Source organism: Callorhinus ursinus, unplaced genomic scaffold, assembly GCF_003265705.2.
Source record: "Callorhinus ursinus isolate GAN/ISIS: 27379988/994484 unplaced genomic scaffold, GSC_fseal_2.0 scaffold71, whole genome shotgun sequence".
NCBI classification, from domain to species: domain Eukaryota; kingdom Metazoa; phylum Chordata; class Mammalia; order Carnivora; family Otariidae; genus Callorhinus; species Callorhinus ursinus.
This window is the reverse complement of record NW_027397133.1, coordinates 4,068,293-4,091,812: the sequence shown is the minus strand read 5'-3', so window position 1 is coordinate 4,091,812 and position 23,520 is coordinate 4,068,293. Positions and strand designations below refer to the sequence as shown.

At 45.2% G+C, this 23,520-nt stretch overlaps 1 long non-coding RNA gene and 1 other non-coding gene across 2 annotated transcripts; one reads left to right on the top strand and one right to left on the bottom strand.

Moving 5' to 3' along the window:
• The first annotated feature begins 7,960 nt into the window (after positions 1 to 7,960).
• LOC141371412 (uncharacterized) lies at positions 7,961 to 22,000 on the top strand. Its single transcript, XR_012376367.1, has 4 exons — positions 7,961 to 8,313; positions 9,198 to 9,428; positions 10,467 to 10,589; positions 21,287 to 22,000. It is a non-coding gene; the product is annotated as an uncharacterized lncRNA (long non-coding RNA).
• Positions 15,070 to 15,173, bottom strand: LOC112807308 (U6 spliceosomal RNA). The gene has a single exon (XR_003204044.1). It is a non-coding gene; the product is annotated as a U6 spliceosomal RNA (small nuclear RNA).
• Positions 22,001 to 23,520: the final 1,520 nt, after the last annotated feature.

Genomic DNA, 23,520 nt, shown 5'->3' with positions numbered 1-23,520 from the left:
CCCAGGGCCACTCAGGGGCTTGAGATCTCCTGGGGCCTCTGCCCTGCCCACACCCCCTTTCCCACTCCTTCTTAGAGCAGCTGGTGAGTTCAGGGCCGACTCCCTCCTTTGCTCTTCTCCTTTCCTTCCACTTGAGTGGATTAAAAAAAAAATTACAAAAATAACACGTGCTGGCTGTAACCAGTCAAACTGATAGAAAATGTTAACCCCCTGTGTCCCACTCCCCTCTGGCTCTGTCTGCTAGTGCTCACTAACATTGTGGCATGATTTCCTCCAAGGTGTTGTCCATGCTCCGGAGATCATGCTTACATCTGTGATCTGGAATGACACACCAGGCATTGCTAAGCACTTTTTCACTTCACATGCTTCCAACGGGTCTGTGAGATAGATATTATTATTAACCCCTCTTATACTCAAGAAAACCGAGGCCCAGAGAGGTTTTCACATATGGGGAGAAGATGGGGATGCTGGGGAGCAGCCACAGGCTTCCGGGAACCCAGAGATGGAGTTCTAAACCATGGTCTGCTTCCTACAAACAGATAAGACCATATATATATATTTTTAGTTTTTAAGTAATTATTTTATTATCTTTTTCGAGTTTTTTATTTTTAAGGAATCTCTACACCCAACGTGGGGCTTGAACTCACAACCCTGAGATCAAGAGCTCAAGAGTCTTATGCTCTACCGACTGAGCCAGCCAGCTGCCCCTATATATTTTTTTTAAATAACAAAATCAAATCACACACATCACTTTGCCTTTTGTGACCTCCTATCCCATGTACCTCTCTCTAGGTGAACACAACTAATTCTAACTGAATCTTCATAATAGTCACATAGTATTTCATGGTATAGGCTTGCCATTTTGACAGAATCTTTGCTTTTTTTTGAAGCTTTGCTGTTCTTCATCCCGTCCCCCTGCTGCACAAAATATTATCAGACATCCAGCCATACATACTGGAGCACTTATAATTGATAAATATAGACTTTCTAGGTCAAAGACTCTACGTATTTAATAGTTACTACCAGATTGTTTTCCGCCAGAGGCTGTTAACAATTCATATTTCTACCAGTAAAGTATTAGAACCCCCATGCACCCCAGAAGTGGGCATTATCACCTCTTAAATTTATGGATGTAAAGCGATATCTCTTTGTAACTTTAACTGGCATTTTTATGACCACCCAGGAGATTTTTTTTTCCCCTATGTTTTCTGCCCACTTGGATTTGTCTTCTATTGATTGCCTGTCGTGTCCACTGTCCATTTTTTAAAAAATATTTTTATTTATTTATTTGACAGAGAGAGAGCCCAAACAGGGGAAGTGGCAGAGGGAGAAGCAGGCTTCCCGCTGAGCAGGGAGCCCGATGCAGGGCTCAATCCCAGCACCCTGGGATCATGACCTGAGCCGAAGGCAGACGCTTAACTGACTGAGCCACCCAGGCACCCACATTGTCCATTTTTGAAAAAAATTGGGCTGGAGGTGCCTGTCTGGCTCAGTCAGTGGAGTCACATGCCTCTTGATCTCAGGGTTGTGAGTTCAAGCCCCACACTGAGTGTAGAGATGCCTTAAGAAAAAAAAAATCTTAAAAAAAATAAAATAAATTGGGTTGTTTACCTTTTCGTTATCAATTTGCAAAATGAAGAAAAGAATCCCATAACTGGGATTGTTGAGTCTTTGGGTATGTACATTTTGTGTCTCCGTTCTTTTTGAAAGCATTAAGGAATAACATACATATAGAAAAATGTGCAAGTGTACTTTTTAAATAGAGTTAATAGAATTAATAGAGTGAAGGACTGTGTTAATTTTCACACCGCGAATACACCGTGGATCCAGCACCCAGATCAGGACATAGAGCTACATTAAAAATTTTAGTAGAGGGGCGCCTGGGTGGCTCAGTCATTAGGCATCTGCCTTCGGCTCAGGTCATGATCCCAGGGTCCTGGAATTGAGCCCCGCGTCGGGCTCCCTGCTTGGTGGGGAGCCTGCTCGTGTTCCCTCTCTCGCTGTGTCTCTCTCTGTCAAATAAATAAAAACTTAAAAAAAAATTTTTAATAGATATTGCCAAATATCATTACTAAAAAAGTTTTAGTGTTTCTTTTCCCTTGTAATGGAATCAGTTTTAAAATGCTTCACCATCCAAGGAATGATGTCTCATTATTGTTTTATTTGCATTTCTTCAAGCATCAGAGAGGCAGTTGTCTCTTTACATATTTATGGCTGTTTGCACCGATCTTTTGTGAACTGTCTGCTCATCTCTTTGAATCTCTCAATTTTCCTGTTGGGTCGTTGTATATAGGGAATATTAACACTGTCTGTCAAATGTACTGCAAACATTTTCCTCTAGTTTATTTTTTAAAAAATTATTTCTTTCTTTTATGGTTTCTGTGTTTCCTGTCCTGCCTTAAGAAGACCTTAACACGCCAAGATTGTAAAACTTTTTCTATTTAAAAAAATATTGTTATCTTGTGTTTTTACTTTTAGACTTTTACCTCGGCTAGAATTTATAATTGCATGTGGTGTGAAGTAAGGGTTTAATTTTCTTTCCAAATGGCTAGCGATTTGTCCTGGCGCTGTTTATTAAATAGCTAGATCTGGCTTTTGAATTTCAGCCCTGCCACTCATTAGCTGGATGACCTTGGGCAATTAGGTGGCATTTGACATACCTGACCACATCCCTCTTGAAATGTTCACTTTCCTCAGCCTCTGTGTCATAAGACTGTCTTGATTTTCCTTCTGCTTCTCTAGTTGGTCTTTTTCTCTCCCTTTTTGACTCATTGACCATCACTAGATACTTGTTCTGCTGGGTGATTTCATCCAGGTCATGGCTTCAGCTGCTACTGAAATGCAGATGACTTGCAGATTTTTATGTCCAGCCTGGAGCTTTCAGATGAATTCTGCATCCGTGTATCCACCTGCCTACTTGACATCGATACTTGGATGTCCCACAGGGACCTCAAATGCAAGATTCCCAAAATGATTTATGATTTGCTCCTCCATAATCAGCCCTCTTCCAAGAGTCCCTGTCTAACGGAATGCCATGATTGTCTTCCACTTACAAAAGCCATGTGTGAGAACACTATCCTTGACCAACCTCTACTCTCTCTCCTCTTGTTTCCAGTGCCCAAAACAAGCCCAGCACATAGCAGGTGCTCAATAAATCCTGAATGACTCATAAATATCCAGTTCGTCCCCAAGTCATGTTGCTGTTATCGCCTAAATATCTTGTGAATTAGACTGCTCCTATCTATTGCCACTCTCCCCGCCTTGGTCCAGTCACCATCTTCTTGCACCTGAATTTTGCTCCCAACTCATTGGTGACTTTCCAGCATGCACCTTGGCTCCTATGAGGTTAAAGCTCAGATCTGATCAGGTCACCCTCAAAAGTGAGTCACAGTTTCTGTGGCTTCTCGTGACTTTTAGGATGAGTCCCAAGCACCTCACCATGGCCTGCCGTCAACCTAGCCTCACTTGGCTCACTCCTGAGACCCTCTTCCTGAGTCACCTAGCTTTCCCTGCCCTTCTCGCTGCCCTTGAGGATACTTTGATACCCTGTTCCCAGGGGACTTTCTTTGCAGTATATACAAGTTTTAAATAGAGGAAGCTTAAGAAATTCGGGACCTTTGTACCTTACCTTTAAGATTACAAAACACTCAGCTCACCTTTTGTAAAAAGACAGGGACATTTAGGGCACCTGGGTGGCTCAGTTGGTTGGGCGACTTCCTTCGGCTCAGGTCATGATCCTGGAGTCCCGGGATCGAGTCCCGCATCGGGCTCCCTGCTCGGCGAGGGGGCTGCTTCTCCCTCTAACCCTCCCCGCTCTCATGTGCTCTCTCTCTCTCATTCTCACTCTCTCAAAATAAATAAATAAATCTTTAAAAAAAAAAAGACAGGGACATTTACACATCAGATTGCCGATACTAAGAATATAATCGTTAGTCAAGTGGTATGAAGTCTTCCCTTGTTAGAATTGTATTTATTCTGTATCTTGTCAGCTTAAAATTGAGACATGCCCTTGTGAGCATTTACAAGAGCTTCAATGGGTAATTGTTATATTATCTTTAGTCCTGAGATTGTATTACTAGTGTATTTTTCTAAATAGGAAATGAGATCTACTCCCTGTACATTTTAGGAAGTTGAATTTTTATATTTATATTTATATTTTTTTAAAGATTTTATTTATTTATTTGAGCGAGAGAGAATGAGAGATAGAGAGCACGAGAGGGAAGAGGGTCAGAGGGAGAAGCAGACTCCCCGCCGAGCAGGGAGCCCGATGCGGGACTCGATCCCGGGACTCCAGGATCATGACCTGAGCCGAAGGAAGTCGCCTAACCAACTGAGCCACCCAGGCGCCCTAGGAAGTTGAATTTTTAAATATTTAATTCATCAACTGCCTTTCTTTGATCTCGTTGTAATTAATTCAGCCATTATAAAAACTCCTCAGATTATCTTGCAGTTAGCAAAAAACACTGGTTTTCTTTGTTGTATCAACAATGAAAGAAGTCAAATTAAATGCTGATTATAGCAAAGACAAGGTTAAAACACAATGCAGGATCTTCATTTTTTCCCTTGACATTCCCAAGCCTGGAATGCTCATCCCCCTCACTTGTCCCATCCTAACTGTCACTTTTCTTTCCTTGTCACCTCCTCAGAGGTGACGAATTCCCCTAGTTGCTTCCCCACATCATGTCCTTTCCTTCATATTTATCACAAGCGTAGTTATTAATTTACCTGTGCAATTCTTTGATGAATTTCTGTCTCTCCTACTATACAGTGAGGTTTATAAGTATTGTCCAGATCGTGGCACTTGAGAAAGAGGGAGCTATTGCTGGGTCAGTAGACATACAAGGACTGTCCCAAACAACGAGGATGTATCATCACCCCACTTAATGACAAGAAAGGGGCTACCATTTTCCCCCTCTTGCATACCATTATATCCCCAATTCCTTGCATATAGCTGGTGATAGATACATGTGAAGATCACATTCTAAGCCACCCTCAGTTTCTCCATCGGTGAAATGTATTTAAGGACAGTTCCTCCCTCAGAGAGCTGTTGTAAGCATCAGGGCTGCCCCTCAGATGCATCCCCCACCCCCCGACAAGAATACAGATGAAGCCCCTGGGCACCGGAGTGGCTCAGTCAGTTAAGCTAAGCATCTGCCTTCAGCTCAGGTCATGATCCCCGGGTCCTGGAATCAAGCCCCGCATGGGTTTCCATGCTCAGCAGGGAGTCTGCTCCTCCCTCTCTCTGCCCTTCCCCCCACTTGTGCTCTCTCTCTTTCTCTCTCAAATAAATAAATAAAATCTTTTAAAAAAAGAGTACAGATGGAGGCCTATATACCCTATTACAAAATATTGAAAAGTTATACATTTAGCTAACAGCTGCTAGGCAAAATATGTCTTTGTGTCTTCACAAAAACAGCTTCAAAAAGACAACATAGAAGGATATGTACAAAGCAACAGTCCACACCAAGTGACTGTGCACTTTCAAAATGGATTTGTTTTTCCTGCCAGAGACCATGGTTCACTCTGGGCTGTTGGAGGGGAGGTGGGGAGGTGGGGGAAGGGGACAGCTTTCTCCCACATTTGTTGAATCTGTCAGTCAGTTGGGATTAAGTCATGTGATTAATACCTTTTTGTTCTTGTTCCTCTTTAAAAAAAAAAGATTTTTATTTAAAAAAAATTTAAAATCTTAAAAAAAAAGATTTTACTTATTTGCCAGAGAGAGAGAGCATGAGAGCACAAACAGGGGCAGCAGCAGGCAGAGGGAGAAGCAGGCTCCCCGCTCTAGTGGGGGAGGGATATAGGCCTGTTGCAGGTGCTGGGGATTCAGTGGTAAATAAAACAAGAGTCCCTTTACACACTTTCTAGTGGGGAAGACACACAGTAAAAAAGAAACTCATAACTGTTTAAAATAACTCCAGGGTGCCTGGGTGGCTCAGATGGTTAAGCGTCTGCCTTCGGCTCAGGTCATGATCCCAGGGTCCTGGGATCGAGTCCCACATCGGGCTCTCTGCTCCTTGGGAGCCTGCTTCTCCCTCTGCCTCTCTCTGTCTCTCATGAATAAATAAATAAAATCTTTAAAATAACTCCAGATATACTATATTTCACGTGCGTGGCGCGGCTAGCGTTAGGCCTGACAGGTAGCAGGCCCCCAAGGAGCATCATCATCAGCTCTGCCCTTGGGCTTGGTTTTGGTGCTGGGAAAAGGCGCGGCATCCTTCTCCGCCGTTCTCCCCTTTCACCGCCAGAGGGCGCGCCGTCCCCATCTGGCCCCACCCTCCTTGGCACGCTTTTCCCCAATCTTAATAGTAATAGGACAGGGCGCCTGGGTGGCTCAGTTGGTTAAGCGACTGCCTTTGGCTCAGGTCATGATCCTGGAGTCCTGGAATCGAGTCCCACATCGGGCTCCCTGCTCAGCGGGGAGTCTGCTTCTCCCTCTGACCCTCCTCCCTCTTGTTCTCTCTCTCTCAAATAAATAAATAAAATCTTTAAAAAAAAATAGTAATAGGACAGCCTCTTAGCCTCGAAATGGTCCTGTTCTGTGATTTTTCTGGGGGCCTGCCTGTCCCAGGGAGTGGTTTGCTCCTAATAACAGCAATGGCAACCACACCATGAAGAACTAAGCCCAGAGTTACTGAGTTTTATGTTGATCACACAGCACCTATAGGCACAATCAGCCAGGGTGCAGAGAGGAGAGGGCTGTTCTGTCAGAGGGACCAGCCAGTGAGTAAAGGTATGGAGAAGAGAAGCTGCGGGGTGATGTTCTGGGGCTACAAGAAGGTTGTTGTTGCTGGGGTGGGAAGGACCAGCATGTGTGGGGAGCCAGCTCAGCAGAACCAGACTACCCTGGGACTTGTCTGGTTTCGTAGGGGTCTGAATTCATGCTGTGAGCACTGGGGAACCACAAAAGAGCATGTAAGGAGTGATACTAACCCACTTTGCATTTTTATTTTTATTTTTTAAAGGTTTTTTATTTTTAAGTAATCTCCACACCCACTGTGGGGCTAGAACTCACAACCCTGAGATCAAGAGCCTCAAGTTCTGCTCCACGGACTGAGTCAGCCAGGTGCCCCACCACTTTGCATTTTTAAGAGGTCATTTTGGGGAGCAGAGAGGGGGAGGGAGTGGAAGATAGCGGACACTGTTGGAGGTCTTTAACTATATACATGGAGACATCTGGAAGCCAGTTTTCAACCATGAGGGAAGCCACAATTAGTGTGGTCAACTCTTTGGAAGGCGGAGAAGAGACTGAGAGTCTGTGATAATATTGCTGAGCCTCTGGATCTGGCCTTACCTAGGATCAGCCCTCTTATCAAATTCTTCTACCCTTTGACACTCCATAAATCAGATAGACTTTTACTAATTTCTTATTTCAACCTCTCGACTGATTAGGACTGTTGCATTTACTGTATCTTTGAAAGGTTGTGTAACAAAATGGATGTGGTAGGCTGAAAAGTGGTCCTCCTCAAAGATACCCATGTCCTAATGCCTGGAACCTGTGAGTGTTACTTTACGTGGCAAAACGACCCCCAAAAACGTCTTTGCGGGTGTGATTATGCTCAGGATCTTGAGATGGGGAGATTTTCCCGGATTATCCAGGTAGGCTCTAAATACAATCACACTTAGAAGGGGGAAGGAGAGAGATATTTGACTAGAGACAGAAGAGAAAGCCATGCAGAGATAGAGGCAGAGATTGGAACAATGGAGGCACAGCCGGAGGTACCAGCATCCCCACCAGAAGCCAGAAGAACAAATAGAACGCATAGAACGAATTATCCCTTCGAGCCTCCAGAGAGAGGCAACCCACAGTAGGAGCTGAGCATCCCTGTACTTTCTTGCTGGGCGCGACAGGAATCCAAGCCCTGATGGCTGTTTATCCAGGCCATTTCTTAGGATGGTGGTTACAGCCAGCAGCCCTGAAGGGTAAGGTAACATTTCCTCCCAGATAAAGAGGAGGCTTGCTTCCTGCTCTTATAAAAGTGGTGGATTCCTGAAGCTCCGTGTTCTTCAGTTGTGATATAACCCCAGGCATGCAGGGCAACCTCTGACTCCCTCTGCATGCCCCGTGGTACCTGCAGGGGTACGGGGAGATGAATCAACACAGATATGCTAATACTATTCCTTTCAATATGCTCTGAATACCAAAGTCCTTTTTCTCCAATCCAGGTGTTTTATGCCTTCTGCCAACTTTTATGAAACAATTACAGAATAATTTGTAAAGGAGAGCAAAATCCCAGACCCTGACAGTTCTATTGGTGGATTCAAACATTCAAAGAATAAAGAACAGTTTCATACAAACGCTTTCTGAAAACAGAGGTAAGTTGTTTTATGAGACCAGTGTAATCCAGATACCAAAGCCAGAAAGAAAGATTTTCCAGAAAAAGAAAAAATCACAGACCAATATCCCTCACGAAAATAGATGCAAAAATCCTTTAACAAAGTACTAACAGACAGAATCCAACGAGATCAAATGAGATTTAACCCAGCAGCTCTGGGTGTACTTAACACTCATAACCCAAAGTCAGTGAAGCATGAATGTCTTATGTCTGGAGCGACCCGTAGCAGCGTGGAGGGGAAGGGCCAGTTGTGATTTCCACCATGCCATCAGAGATTCCGTGACTTAAAGTTTACAGCTGCCTCAAGGAAGGATTCTCGTTCCTAAGGAGATCGATATTGCAGATCTGGCAGAGGATGGAAATTATGTGGCCATCAAATAATTTTGCAACTGGAGTTGATTAATTCATTAGTTCCTAAGCAGACAGATGATGAAGAGTGGGCTGCTTGAGAGGGAGAGGCACCCACAGGGGTAAAGACCGAAGGAGAGATGGGAATGTGGCCGCAGCACAAAATATTTTGGAACAACTGGGACCCAACTGTTTTAAGGACGAGACAACGACTATAAGGAAAACACAGAAGATCATTATTAGGAAGAGTGCGTCATGCAGCGCCTGGCTGGCTCAGTTGGTAGAGCATGGGACTCTTGATCTTAGGGTTGTGAGTTTGAGTGCCACGTTGGGTGTAGAGATTACTTTTAAATAAAGAAGGAGGAGAAGGGGGGGGGAGGAAAGAACAGGAGAAGCAGGAGGGGGGAGAAGGAGCAGGAGGAGGAAGAGTAGGGGAATGAGCCATTAAATTCTGGCCTCCCAGACAGTTTCTCTGGTTGATTGGCAGCTCCACAAGATTTGGCTTTTCCCCATCAGTTTCCTGATTTAGGTGACAGAGATGCCTAGTGAGCAAATACCAGGGCGTGGCAAGAAGATGCGAGCTGGCCACCAGATGTTCTGAGGCAGCAGAAAATAGCAAAGGGAGAAAAGAGAGCAACAGAACAACAAAAAACATGGAAAAGGAAGCACAGCAGCTGAAGAAGAAGGAACAAACCAGAATTAACGTGAAACTTCCATCACACACGTTCTTCAAATGTCAAAGTGCCGGTAAGAGAGATCTGAGTTCCACATCCCTGGCGTGTGTATGTATTTAAGAGTGTTTTCAGAATATAAAACTTGATTAAAAAAAATATATATATATATTTTATTTTTAAGCCATCTCTGTGTCAATGTGGGGCTCGAACTCACGACTCTGAGACCAAGAGCCACACGTTCTACTGACTGAGCCAGCTGGGCTCCCCCCAAATTTGATTCTTGATGCATGCAGCACACCACCCAGCACACCAGGATTCTCCCAAAGTACCTGGGACTCTTAGTGGTTGAAACTAAAAAGAACAGAAAAGACTCACGAGACAATATTTTCTTCAATATACTGCAAATATGAGACAATTGTTCGTGGGAGAAAAATTATAACTGGAATGTGCCAGGACCTCTTCAAGCTAGTGCTTCTAGCAAATAAAGGGGTAGAGGTGATCTTGTGGTGGAACAGAACACAGCAGTCTTTTCTGCTTTCCTTCAATGTGCAGAACAATAAAATATACTCAAATTTTCCGATGATTTCCTGACCTCAATTAGCCAAACTTTGGGACCTGAAACTTCCTTATTTTTGTTGTTGGAAGCTGGTATTGGCATGTATTATTTCCTCTAATTTGAACTGATATTGTTGCTGTTTGATACAACACTAAGGAATTTGATGATTTGGTTTCTAAGAAAATGACATTAAGTGCAATGACTATATTTATCGTTGAAAAAACCCTGATCGGTATAGTTTGCCGTGGCAACAAGGTAAAGAAGAATATTGTATGATGGTCTCAAAAGACACAGAAAGGCACTTGACAAAGTTCACTGTATATTAAAAAAAAAAAATCAGAAGAAAACAAAGGAAAATTCCTCAAGTGGTGAGTGACCAATGGGTCCACCATGCTTGTGGTTAGGGTACTGGGCACTATGGAACACAGACCCTTCCTCCCCCTACAAAAAAAGCCCAAAAAACAAAACCCAAGGAAAATCATATTCAAATGACCCTATCCAAAATTTTGCCTTCATAAAATGTTTAATAAATCTATTTTTTTTTTTTAAACATAGCCTCCATGCCCAGCATGGAGCCCAACGCGGGGCTTGAACTCCCAACCCTGAGATCAAGACCTGAGCCGAAATCAAGAGCAGGATGCTTCACCGACTGAGCCATCCAGGTGCCCTTCAAGGAAGGTAATTTTAAAAATCATTTTTCCTTATAATTGAAGATACAGCGATGAAACACATAATATTTTGAGTTATATATAAATTAGGAAGCCCCATTTGGTTTCTTGGACAACTCCACAAGTTACAAGAAATGTCAGGTGAAACATCAAAATACCCTTGGATATATTTGCATTTGAATAAATCCATACTACACAGAACTGATTTGTAAAGTTAAATATTTTTAGAGAAGTTGTCCTGAGAGAATCATCAGCTCCAGAAGTACTGAAATTCACATTCAAAATGGACTTAGCTGAAATTTGCAATGCTGTCGGGGACTACAAAATATTGGCAGGAGCCTCATGCAGTTGGATCAGCAGGAGGCTAATTCTAAAAATTAAATATTATCATAACCGTGTGTGACTTCACATTTTTATATAAATCAAAAATGAAGTTGCTCAAATATACATTTTAAGGATGTCATCAATTTGCAGATGAGCAAGCTAGGAAAATATTATAATCAACCAAGCTGTTGAATACAAATTTTGGGGGGGGGTTATATTATTTTTTTTAAGATTTTATTTATTTATTCATGAGAGACAGACAGAGAGAGAGAGAGAAAGAGAGAGGGAGGCAGAGGGAGAAGCAGGCTCCCCAAGGAGCAGGGAGCCCGACGCGGGATTCGATCCGAGGACCCTGGGATCGTGACCTGAGCCGAAGGCAGACGCTTAACCATCTGAGCCACCCCTGCGCCCTTTGGGTTATATTAGATAAAATCCTGACACCATAACAGTGGTGGAGGGGGCCTTCCCCTCCATCTTATGCAACAGCATCCCTGAAGGGGAGTTGGGGTTCCTCCTTATGGGCAAGCGAGGTGACTCTTGGTTCTTCACTTGTCCTTTGCTGCCAGGGTGGGGGTGCGGCCACAGTTCTTTGATATTTTCCTGGAGTAGAGCAGTTACTGTCTAAAAGTATATGTCTCTCTAGGTTGCCCCTTTCCTGGTCCTTTGGCTAGAGAGAGAAAACTTTTGGAGGGTTTTGTTTATCTCCTTTCACTGGTATTTCTGGGTCGCTGGCTTCTTCAGTTGCATCTCTGGGGTATATGATGCTTGAAGGAAGCCTGTGGAATTTATGATTGTGTCATGCCTTCTTTTCTCCGCCTTTCGGAGTCCCCTTGGGTTTGCTTTCTAGATAATGTCTGGGACTTTTGGCTTTATCTGACAAGAAGAACAGAGAAAAATGTGTCTACTCCATTTTTCCTGAAGCAGAAGTTCCTCTTTGATTTTAATAAGTCATAAAATAATTTTAAAGGAAAAACCTTTATTTTAGTACTTTAAAAAAGTTTTTATTTAAACTCCAATTTGTTAACATACGGTGTAATGTTAGTTTCAGGTGCACAATACAGGGATCCAACACTTCCATACAACACCTGGTGCTCATCATGACAGGTGCGCTCCTTCATCCCCATCTCCTATTTCCCCCAACTCCCCACCCCACCTCCCCTCTGCTAACCAGCAGTTTCTTCTCTATAGTTAACAGTCTGTTTCTTGGTTTGCCTCTCTCTCTCTCTCTCTTTTTTTTTGCCCTAGCAAATGTGTATTTTAACAGAGATTTTAAAGGCATAAAAAGTAATATATTTTTAAAATATATTTTATTTATTTATTTGACAGAGAGAGAGAGAGCACAAGTAGGGGGAGCTGCAGAGGGAGAGGGAGAGGGAGAAGCAGACTCCCCGCTGAGTAGGGAGCCCGACACGGGGCTCTATCCCAGAACCCTGGGATCACGACCCAAGCTGAAGGCAGACCGGTTAACCAACTGAGCCACCCAGGCGCCCTAACAGCCTGGTTCTGAAAGCCCAAGGGCTTAAGGCAGCAATGCTGGAAGCAAGGTCAGAAAAGGGCAGCTGGGGCCACAGAGGCGGGTCAGGTTCAAGAGTGGGATGGTCCCCTCATCACAGCACTGCCGCAAGGGGTTGTAGATCTGGTCCTCACACGTGGGCGCTGGCTGGCACAGCCACGGTCCTGTGTCTGGGGGAGTCACTGCAGAATGGGCTCCAGGGACCAGACTAGAACCTCTGGAGCCCCCACCTCCATCTATGGTACCATCTCCTTCCTCCACACTACACCTGCTCTCACCTTCGACTCCTTCTGAGCCTGAGCTCAGGAGTTCAGAATGGAAGGCGGCAGCTGAGAAGCAGAGCGGCATGAGAATGATGGAGAGAGTATCAGCACCAGGGTACAGAAGATGGTCACTGAGCTGCATTCACTGTGGGCCACATCTCAGAGTGGACGTTGACACGGACTCGGGGTGGCAGGGAGGGCTCCGGGAAGGGCTGGGCCTAACAGTTGCAGGTCAGGGGAGAGACTGAGGTGCAGTCAGAGATCCCCTGGGGATGATTACCAAATAGGAAGCCAAGAATTGAACAGGCGAGAGGGCATTACATTTGAGGTTCAGAGGTACATTAGGGATGTGACGAGACAGAAGCTTGGGACCTGAGTGCCCCATGGATCCTTACCAAAGATCCTGGGCACCATGGTTCTCGATTCTCGGCTCCAGAGCAGCTGAGGGCAAAGCAGCCCCAGAGCTGGGTCTGGGACTTTATACTGGGACTTTGATGGACACCCTTACCCCCCACCTGGGGAACCTACTGGACTCACAGGATGACAGAGGAGGCTGAGCTGCTGAAAGGGGAGGGGCATGCCGCCCCCTGCTCTCTCTCAAATAAAATAAATAAATAAAATCTTTAAAAGGGGAAGGGGCGTGAAGACTCAGGGTTCTGTGTAAGACAAAAGCCCATCAAGAAATGTGGCTAAACTAGCTCCATCTGGCCGCAACCTTCCCAGCTATCTCCAAACCTCAGGGTCGATGCGACTGTGGATACGCTCAAAGTGGTGACTCTAGCAAGTGCCTTTCTCTGAAGGCCGCTAGGGGAAACCCAGCTGGAAACGCTTGCTTGTCAAGTCACCTGCCGGACACCCACTTTTTCTAGACTTCCCATATTGCCCTGCCCTGGAGGTTTCAAGGGGCCCCTATACTCCCCCTGCAAGGGACCTCCAGACCCACCCTGTGTGTCTTTTTCAGACTCATTTGTGGGAGATGCTGGGAGTTGTGGCATGATCTAGAAGAAGAGCAGGGGCTGCAGAAACTCTGCTGGAGAGACCCAGAAAGGAATAGGGAACCACAGGATAGACTTCCGGAATTCATAAAACAGACTGCAAGGCATCAGATTATAGAGTGTCTTGTCCAAAGGAACGCTCCATCCACGCTTCTTCCTAGGATTTTATTGTCACCATTAGCGTTATTTGTATGAGGAGAAAATACAGGGGCTATTATTAGGTGCACCCCTCTGTTTCCTGGTGGCTGCCTCCCCACGGCACAGGGGAAAGATCGGGAAGGAGAAAGAGCAAGAAAGCAGAGGATTTATGTACATCCTTGTAGATGTGCATTGTTGGTGGGAGGGGCTCCTCCCTCTCCTCTCTAAGTGCGTGAGCAATATTGAGTGGGAGTGGTCTTGTTCCTGAAACCCAAGTTTGGCTGCCTTTCCCTGGAAAGGTCAATACGCAAGAGATGAGTTTTGATTGCGAAGGAAGAGGAGCATTTTTCAGGAGGCCAGCCACCTGGGGAGAAGGTGGGCTCTTGTTCAAAGGCCAACTCCGAGGTTTCTGCCTTGTCCGGAGATTTTTTTTTTTTTAAGATTTTATTTATTTATTTGACAGAGAGAGACAGAGCGAGAAAGGGAACACAAGCAGGGGGAGTGGGAGAGGGAGAAGCAGGCTTCCCGCGGAGCAGGGAGCCCGATGTAGGGCTCGATCCCAGGACTCTGGGATCATGACCTGAGCCGAAGGCAGATGCTTAAGGACTGGGCCACCCAGGGCGCCCCTGGTCTGGAGATTTTTAAAGGGGTTTAATCAGTTAAGGGAGCATAGGGGTCTGTGACATTTCTGGCTTACGTGCAGACTGCATGATACCAGCTACTGAGTTACCTCCATGCTGGGAGGTTGTGCAAGAAATTCTGGTTTCTTGGTGCCCAGGGTTTGGGCGGGTTGCACAAGAAGGTCTGATTTCTCCATACCCAGGTGTTGTGCAAGAGTACTCTGTTCCTTCTGCAAAGGTGGGCAAGATTTACAGATGTGCAAAGGGAGGCCGGTAAAGTCATGTGTGTGACCTTAAAAAGAAACATTTTGCTAAAAGAGTTTTGGGCGGGTCAGAAAGCCCAGGGGGCTTCAAGCTGACTTGCTGGCCTCTGTGGCCTGGAAAAGTTCTGGTCCCTTATTGCCCAAGGCCAGTAGTCTATAAATTTCAAAGAAAGCAAATTAATTCTGTTACAGATAAAGGGCCTTAAGTCAGCAAACAAGGAGTGTGTTCCTTTGAAGCAAGATAACCCTTAAAACTGGGCTGGAGGGCTGTTATAGTCTGAGGATACATGCATATAAATAAGCCCTTCTCCCCTAATTTGGCAGGAGTCTGTGTGGGTTGGTATATGTTTTTTGCTTTTGTTTATTTGTTTATTTTAAATATGGAACGCTTCACAAATTTGCAAGTCATCCTTGTACAGGGGCCATTCTAATCTCTGTATCGTTCCAGTTTTAGTGTATGTGCTGTCCAAGCCAGCACTGTGTGGGTTGGTATTTGCATGTGCAGATTTCCACAATATCTCCTTGTGCGCATGCCACCCCAACAGGAGACCCAACCTTGGAGACGCACACTCACTTACACAAAACAGCTGAAGGGACCACAGACCTGGAAGAATTACATTCCTGTCTTCTAAATGAATTAGCTGGGTACTTCATTCATAATTCTGAACCTACAAGCAAGGAATTTCTGGCCACATGAAGGAGAATGTTCTAGATAAACAGTACAACTGACTATAAAGCCAAATCATAAAAGTCATTAGTAGAAGAATTAACCTCTGTATAATTAAATTATCTTCATAGAAAGCTCATGAAACCTCTTGTCAGTCAAGAAGCAAGGCTGGAGGGCACCTGGGTGGCTCAGATGGTTAAACGTCTGCCTTCGGCTCAGGTCATGATCCCAGGGTCCTGGGATCGAGTCCCACATCAGGCTCCCTGCTCCTTGGCAGCCTGCTTCTCCCTCTGCTTCTCTCTCTCTCTCATATGAATAAACAAATAAAATCTTTAAAAAATAAAAATAAAAAAAAAGCAAGGCTGGTAGATTCAGCCAGTAAAAACCCAAAAAAGCTGGAGCACACAACTGGCTCAGTCTGGGGAGCATGTGACTCTTTTTTTTTTTTTTTAAAGATTTTATTTATTTATTTGACAGAGAGACACAGAGACAGCAGGAACACAAGCAGGGGGAGTGGGAGAGGGAGAAGCAGGCTTCCCACGGAGCAGGGAGCCCGACGTGGGACTCAATCCCAGGACCCTGGGATCATGACCTGAGCCGAAGGCAGACGCTTAACGATTGAGCCACCCAGGCGCCCGAGCATGTGACTCTTGATTTCATGGTTGTGAGTTCGAGGCCCACGTTTTAAGCCCAGTGCGAGGTTTGAACGCAGGACTCTGAGGTCAAGACCTGAGCTGAGATCAAGAGTTGGACACTCTACTGACACCAGGCACCCCCCCAAAATAAAAAAATCTTAAAAAAAAAAAAAAGAATCCAAGTTCTTATGTCCTGAAACATTTCTATCCAAAATGTTCCTGGAAATAGACTCAATTTGGATCATAAGGAATATGCTGGAGTCCCCAGTTTCCATGGTATTTACAAATGCATTTATTTTATTCAATACTTTAAGTACCAGCTAGAGGAAGTGTGATTATTTCCTTGTATGCAAAGAGCACGCTGAAGTTCTGAGACGCTAAGTCATTCAACAAAAAAAATCCCACAGCTTGTGAATGGTAGAGTCAGGTCCCTAAAATCATCAAAGAGAATTATAAGCATATTATTTAAAACGATGAAGAGGCTAATGCCAGAAATTGGTAACAACATGGGGCTCAGGAGTGCAGATGGGGATGGAGGTCAAAGGAAGGGAGTTCAATTTTTATTTTTAATTTTTAAAAAAGCATCAGCTGGAAGTTTGCCTTGGAAAATTTATTTTTTTTAAGATTTTATTTATTTGACAGAAATAGAGAGAGAGCACAAATAGGCAGAGCAGCAGGCAGAGGGAGAGGGAGAAGCAGGCTCTCCACTGAGCACGGAGCCTGACGTGGGGCTTGATCCCAGGACTCCGGGATCGTGACCTGAGCGGAAGGCAGCTGCTTAACCGACTGAGCCACCCAGGCGCCCTGCCTTTGAAAATTTAAAAGGAACCCGGGTTGGGCAAATAACCAGGGCAGTCTCCACCTGCCCGATAAGCAAAATGATAGTGTTAAGCATGGGCACTAAGGGGGACAGATAGAATGCGTTCGTTCTTATTTATTTATTTATGAAGAGCGTGCCTACCTAGCGCGCAGGAGTAGGGGAGGGAAAGGGAAGGGGATAGGGAGAGACAGAATCTTAAGCAGGCTCCACGCCCAGCATGGAGCCCGAGGCAGGGGCTCTATGTCACATTCCTGAGATGCTGACCTGAGCCGAAATCAAGAGTTGGTCGCTTAACCCACTGAGCCACCCAGGCGCCCCTGGATCCTTCTTCTTCTTCTTTTTTTTTTTTGATGTTTATTTATTTATTCATGAGAATCAAAGAGAGAGAGAGGCAGAGGCAGAGGCAGAGGCAAAGGTAGAAGCAGAGGCAGAGGCAGCCTCCCCGCCTAGCAGGGAGTCTGATGCGGGACTCGATTCCAGGACCCTGGGATCATGACCTGAGCCGAAGGCAGACGCTTAACCATCTGAGCCACCCAGGTGCCCCTGGATCCTTATTCTTTATCAGTGGGGGGAATTGGCAGCACTTGGAGGATGGGGAGGAGGGGCTGCCTGAGCCGAGCCCTGAAAGAGGATTGAATGACTCAGATGAAGGGGGGGGGGGAGGGGGGGGGGGGGGTGGGGCATCAAGCAGAGACCCGCAGGTGAGCCAGGCTTGGAAGCCCGTTTGGGGAACTGTGGGGAGTGAGCGTTGGGGTGCCTGGTGGAGGCAAGTGGTGCTGGAGAAGGAGACAGTGCTGGAGAACAAGCAAGGCAGATCAGGAAGGACCTTGCTGGATGTGCTGGGCAGGTTGGATTGGGTTTCATCCTGGAGGCATCCGGGAATCACTCGATTTTAAGCAGCCTCAAAGATCCAAACCAGGTCACATTTGGGGCGTACCACTGTAGGTGTTTCTTTGTTTTAATATTGTTTTGCCAGGAGGTACTGACTGTTCTTTCTTACAGGCCCCTTTTGAGAATGTTTGTGGTGTGAATAGCCTTAAAGCCTTGCAAGATAAAAGGGAGTATCTCCCTCCAGGGGGAAGGATGGATTTGTTTAGTGTCCTGTGAGATAGTGGTAAGATCTTCCCTAAGGACAAAAGCCAGGCAAGCTTACCACCCATTATGAAAAATTCAGATTTCCTGACTTCAGATACAGATTCATCTCCTGTAATGCAATCCACTGGCATCCCCTGGACCTCCTCCCTTGCCCTGTAGGAACTGTGGCTCGGGGGACAGGTGCACATGCTGGTACCCGGTTACTCCCTGTTGCTGGGAGCAAAAGCTATCCTTTGTCTCTGACCCAGAAGTCTTGTGTCTTCTGGGAGAAACCATAGGATGTGGCAGGATACAGTAAGGTTAATATCAGTCCCTTCCTAGTTTCTGACAAATGGTTTATTTATGTTTGTCTTTATTTATACTTAACCATTTCTGAAGAGCCTTATATGTTCTGTGCTGCTATTGACCATCAGGGTAAAGAAAGACAAACTTGGGGCGCCTGGGTGGCTCAGTCAGTTGAGTGCCTGCCTTGGCTCAGGTCATGATCCCAGAGTCCGGGGATCGAGCTTCATGTCAGGCTCCCTGCTCAGTGGGGATTCTGCTTCTCCCTCTCGTTCTGTCCCTCCCTGCTGCTCGTGTGCGCGCTCTCTCTTGCTCTCTCAAATAAATAAATAAAATCTTTAAAAAAAAAAAGAAAGACAAACTCATACATAAGTGATTTCATCTTATTAATAGAATTTATACTACTTTTTTTTTAAGATAATGTTTATCTTTTTTTTAAAGGTTTATTTATTTATTTAGAGAGAGTGAGAATGAGAGAGAGAGAGTACATGAGAGGGGGGAGGGTTAGAGGGAGAAGCAGGCTCCTCGCCGAGCAGGGAGCCCGATGCGGGACTCGATCCCGGGACTCCAGGATCATGACCTGAGCTGAAGGCAGTTGCTTAACCAACTGAGCCACCCAGGCGCCCCAGAATTTATACTACTTTTGAGCAACTTTATTGGGATCTAGTTTACACATCGTAAAGTTTACCAGTTGGAAGTGTACATGATTCAGTGATAGTTTTGCAGACTACATTTTGAGATTTTCCATTTTGTGTCTAAGGGCACAGAGACTTTCCAGGAACATGTTCTAGGAGAAGAAAATTCCCACCGGGCAGTGGGAAGCCGTCCAGGCAACACAACCACAGCGGGTTACATTGTGGGAGAAAACCCACAAAAGTTAGGAAGTCGGAATCTTTCTTCATTTTGCTGGTTTTATCCATTCCATCACTGAGAGGATTTGGTGAATTCTCTTTGATTTCTCCTCTCAAAGCATCTTGATTAGCACTGTCCAACAGAACTTTCTGCAATGATGGACACGTTCTTCATCATACTGTCCAACATGGTAGCCACCACTTTAAATGTGGTTAATGAAATCAAGGAACTAAATCTTACATTTTATTTAATTTTAATTGATTAAAAGAGCCACTGTGATCAGTGGCTACCATATTGGAGACCATAGTTCTAAAAAAAAAAAAAATGTCAAAACTGTGGCACACACACTGGGGAAGCAGTCATTCCTTGTTTCTGATCCATAGCTTGGTTTCAAAAAGAGCTGGGACTGCTAGGCTGTGTGCTCATTTTTCCAGCCTTCTAGCTGAATCTCAGGGCTCCCCTTGTACCCTTTCAATAAATTCCTTTTCTAACTGAATTACTCCGGGTGTGTTTTATCCTGATTGAAATTTAGACTCCTCCCTGATGTAGAGGATATTTAAAGCGATAGCCCTGAGAAGATTGTTTTCCTATGTTTCGCCAACACTTAAAGGGATATTTACCAGGAGACATTGTTCTGAGTGTCTTACAAATTAGACACATTTGTCATGCTATGTGCTCATGGATACAAACACTAGTACCATTTCACTGGGGTGAAATGGAGAAGTAGCTGAGCAGACTCGATCCCCAGAACATGAACCAGCTTGGCTGATGAGGATCAGCTTGTTAGCCTGCAGATTCCTTTTCATTCAGAGAAAATCACAAGTGGCCGAAAAAAATTTATGCTCCCAAATCATTCTACTGATGTGCTTGACTGAAGTGTGTAGGCTTTTTGCAGAAGAAGTTACTAACTGACCTATTTTCTGTGAACATTTGTGACTGCCCATTCCCCACCAACATCCGTTTTACCTTAGTTAGCATTTTTCTTATCGTTTTTCTTTTTTTCTTTCCCTCTTCCCCTTTGGACATAACTTTCTGTTGAAGCTGTTCTTTGGCTGGTTGGTTTTAGTACTGTAAACTGCTTCTGAGCAAACACGGAAATTTAGCAAAATTATGTAAACTTGATCCTAAAGTTTTAGAATGGCAAATAAATGTACAATTGTTTACATAACAGAAAAGGCTAAGCAGAAAGTAAATTTCAATATGTCAGTATAGAGGCTCTACTTTATGTAGACTTAAATTAATGTGAGGTATGTACCTTCATATTCAGAAATCTGGATGTTTCCTTCATACATTAAACTATTAATAAGCAAAAAAAAAAAAAAAAAAAAAGTTGTGCTTGGGCCAGGTGTAGCTTGATGGGATGCACCATCCCAGCCCCTCCCATCCTGCAGAGAGCTCATGTGAACTTTCCTCATGCCCAGTCTTGTTCCCTTCAGAGTAATTTGGGAACTGGGAATTCTTCCAGGTTCCCAGAGAGCCCGAGACCAGCTCTGGGGACACTGCCCACTTCCTGCTGGAACCAGATCCCAAAGAATCTGCTTCAAACTAACACCTAGCTTTAGCCAGAAGCCAAACTATCCTCAGAGTGTACCCCAGGCAGGAAACATGACTCTAGCTGGGCCCCATTGCCAGCCCCGTTCCTTTCCCATGAGATGGTCTGCAACCTCATGCACTTGTGCTCAGATTCACAGGGAGTCTAGGTGAAGATAAGGAGGAGGGAGGAAGCAATTCACGGGGTGGTGGGGTGGGCTTCTATATGACCCCAACTGGGAACCAGGTTTGTTGCTCCCTGGGGCCCCCAGCTGCTCATGCTGAGGCTCACCCTTGAGCTCTGGGCCCTGGCCATGCCAGCTAGCCAGGTGTGGGAACCAGATCCATGCCACCACAGAGAACTGCTGTATCAAAGAGACCGTAGTGCCCTTTGTGGCATGTGTGGCTATAAGTGCACCTACTGGTCCAGCTTCCTGCCTCACTGCCTTGAAATTGTTCCTTTCCTGGGGAAGGTGACATTAAGGCAAAAGTTGCCAAGTAGGACCTCTGACGGCATGTCTGTTCCTGTCATCAAGAAATGACAGACAGATGCCTCTAGGCTGGAGGCAGGAGTGGAGAGAGCAGGGGAGGGAATTTCCATGCGTGGGTCCTCCTGGTAGGGCACCGTACTGCATCCTCCCTCTCTCCACCTCTTGCCCCAGATGCTTGTCATCCCCAGTCTCAAAATGTGCATCTCTCCATCTTTCCAGTAGAAGAGAGGCTTGCCAGAGGGACTGGAGCTGATATTTCCTGTGGCAGCCAAAAGAGAAGCCTGGAGTCAGCCTGGCCTGGGATACAGGGGCGTGCAGGGCACACCGAAGGCTTTGGAGACCACAGCCCTACACCTGCTATCTCATCGCGATACCACTCAAAATTAAGCAATGCTGAACGTGAATGCCATGCTGAATTGTGTGTGAAATTGCAAAGAACCGTTCTTTCTTGATTTTTTTTTTTGCTTGCAACTTGTGGAATAAGGTAACCAGATCCGAACTCTTTCCTTAATTGTCCTCCTGCTTAGCTAGTTTTTGAAACAAGGATGTGCTATACATTTTGAGGGGCGGACGGCTGAGGGGCAGTCGGCTGCCTCTGCATGGCCTGTCTTGCCTATGGTTTTCCTCCTGAGAGATTGTTGGGAAGACTCCAGACAAACAGTCTAGTTTTTTGTGATTGAGGGTAGAGACAGTATGTGTTGTAAGAGGAAGAATTTCAACTGGCTCAGGCATCTCTGGACCCAGCCAGCCTCAGGGCCCATCAGGGTGGTGCTTGGCAAGGCAGGTCTACTCTGAGCTCTGGGGACCTATATCGTTTTGTCCAATTGACTTAAGTGCCCACTCAGCTAGGTGGGTCCTCATCTAGGGACAGTTTCAGCACTGATTAGGATGGAAAGACCTATCTCCCCTCTGTTCCTGGATTCTGGCTGGAGGGTCGTGCTTGGTTCTAGCTCTGCAACTGCAGGCAGCAAATGGAAAGCTGTCCAGTCAGCTCTGCATAAAGCAGGTGGTCAGGGGTAAAAGGCTCCTGGGCTGAAGCCTTTTAGGAATAGATAGGAATATCTATTCCTATTATTGGCTGTCCCCAGAAAAGGGAGGAGGGGACAGAGAGCTTTGTCCAGGGCCTACCCCAGAGGCCAGGCCAGCCACTGCCAATGCTAAAAACGAAAGCTCCTATCTCTTCCCCTGCCCCCACCTTTCTCTCCATCCAGTTTTTCCATTGCTGAGGCCTTTTGCTTTTCTCTTTCCACCCTCTGTGACTCTTCTCTCCTATCACTGCATCCCTCTCTCTCTTCCTTTCTCTCTCTTTCTCTCTTTCTTTCTTTCTCTCTCTCTCTTTCTTTCTTTCTTTCTTTCTTTCTTTCTTTCTTTCTTTCTTTCTTTCTTTCTTTCTTTCCTCCCTCCCTCCCTCCCTCCCTCCCTCCCTCCCTCCCTCCCTCCCTTCCTTCCTTCCTTCCTTCCTTCCTTCCTTCCTTCCTTCCTTCCTTCCTTCCTTCCTTCCTTCCTTCCTTCTTGTAGGCTCCATGCCCAACGTGGGCTTGAACTCACAACCCTGAGATTAAGAGTCGCATGCTCTGGGGCACCTGGGTGGCTCAGTCAGTTAAGTGTAGGACTCTTGATTTTGCTCAGGACTCCTGATGATGCTCAGGTCATGATCTCAGGGTCATGATCTCAGGGTTGTGAGATCAAGCCCTGCGTCAGGCTCCACTCTCAGTGTGGAGTCTGGTTGAGATCCTCTCCCTCTGCCCTCCCCGCCTCACTGCCTGCCCCCAGCTCGTGCTCTCTCTCTTTCAGATAAATAAAATAAATCCTTAAGAGTTGCATGCTCTACCGACTGAGTCAGCCAGGTGCCTCTCTTTGCCTATCTTTCTTAATCTTTAAATATTGCTTAAATTTACAATATGGAAAATGGGAATATATTTTATTGAAAAATGTTCCATCTGTTGAGAACTAGAAATTGTACAGTGAGAAGTGATAACCTTCTTCATTACACCCCCTCCCCTCCCACATGGTAACTGTGTGTGCAATGTACTGTTTGTATTTTTCTATAAATTATATATATATATATATACACACACACACGTGCCTATAAATATGTGCACATATATACCACACTTTTCCATTTGTAAAATAAGACAATATTGTACATAAACCTTTAAAATCCCAAAAATGGCTGCCTAGATTTCCATTTTACCAATAAATTGTAATTTATTTCATCTGTCTCCTTCTGAAAGTTACCTGAGTTTTCCCCAATTTCTCAATCTTACCCTAAAAGTGTGGCAATAAATATTCTTGTACTTAAGTCTTTGTGCACATATTATTTTGCCAGTAGAAGAAGAAATTCTACAGCAACTTGGGTATGATGCACTGAGTCATATGTAAAGGGAACAGCGAAACAATATACCAATTGATTATGTCCTACATGAAAAGAAGTATGACTAGGCTGGGCCCAG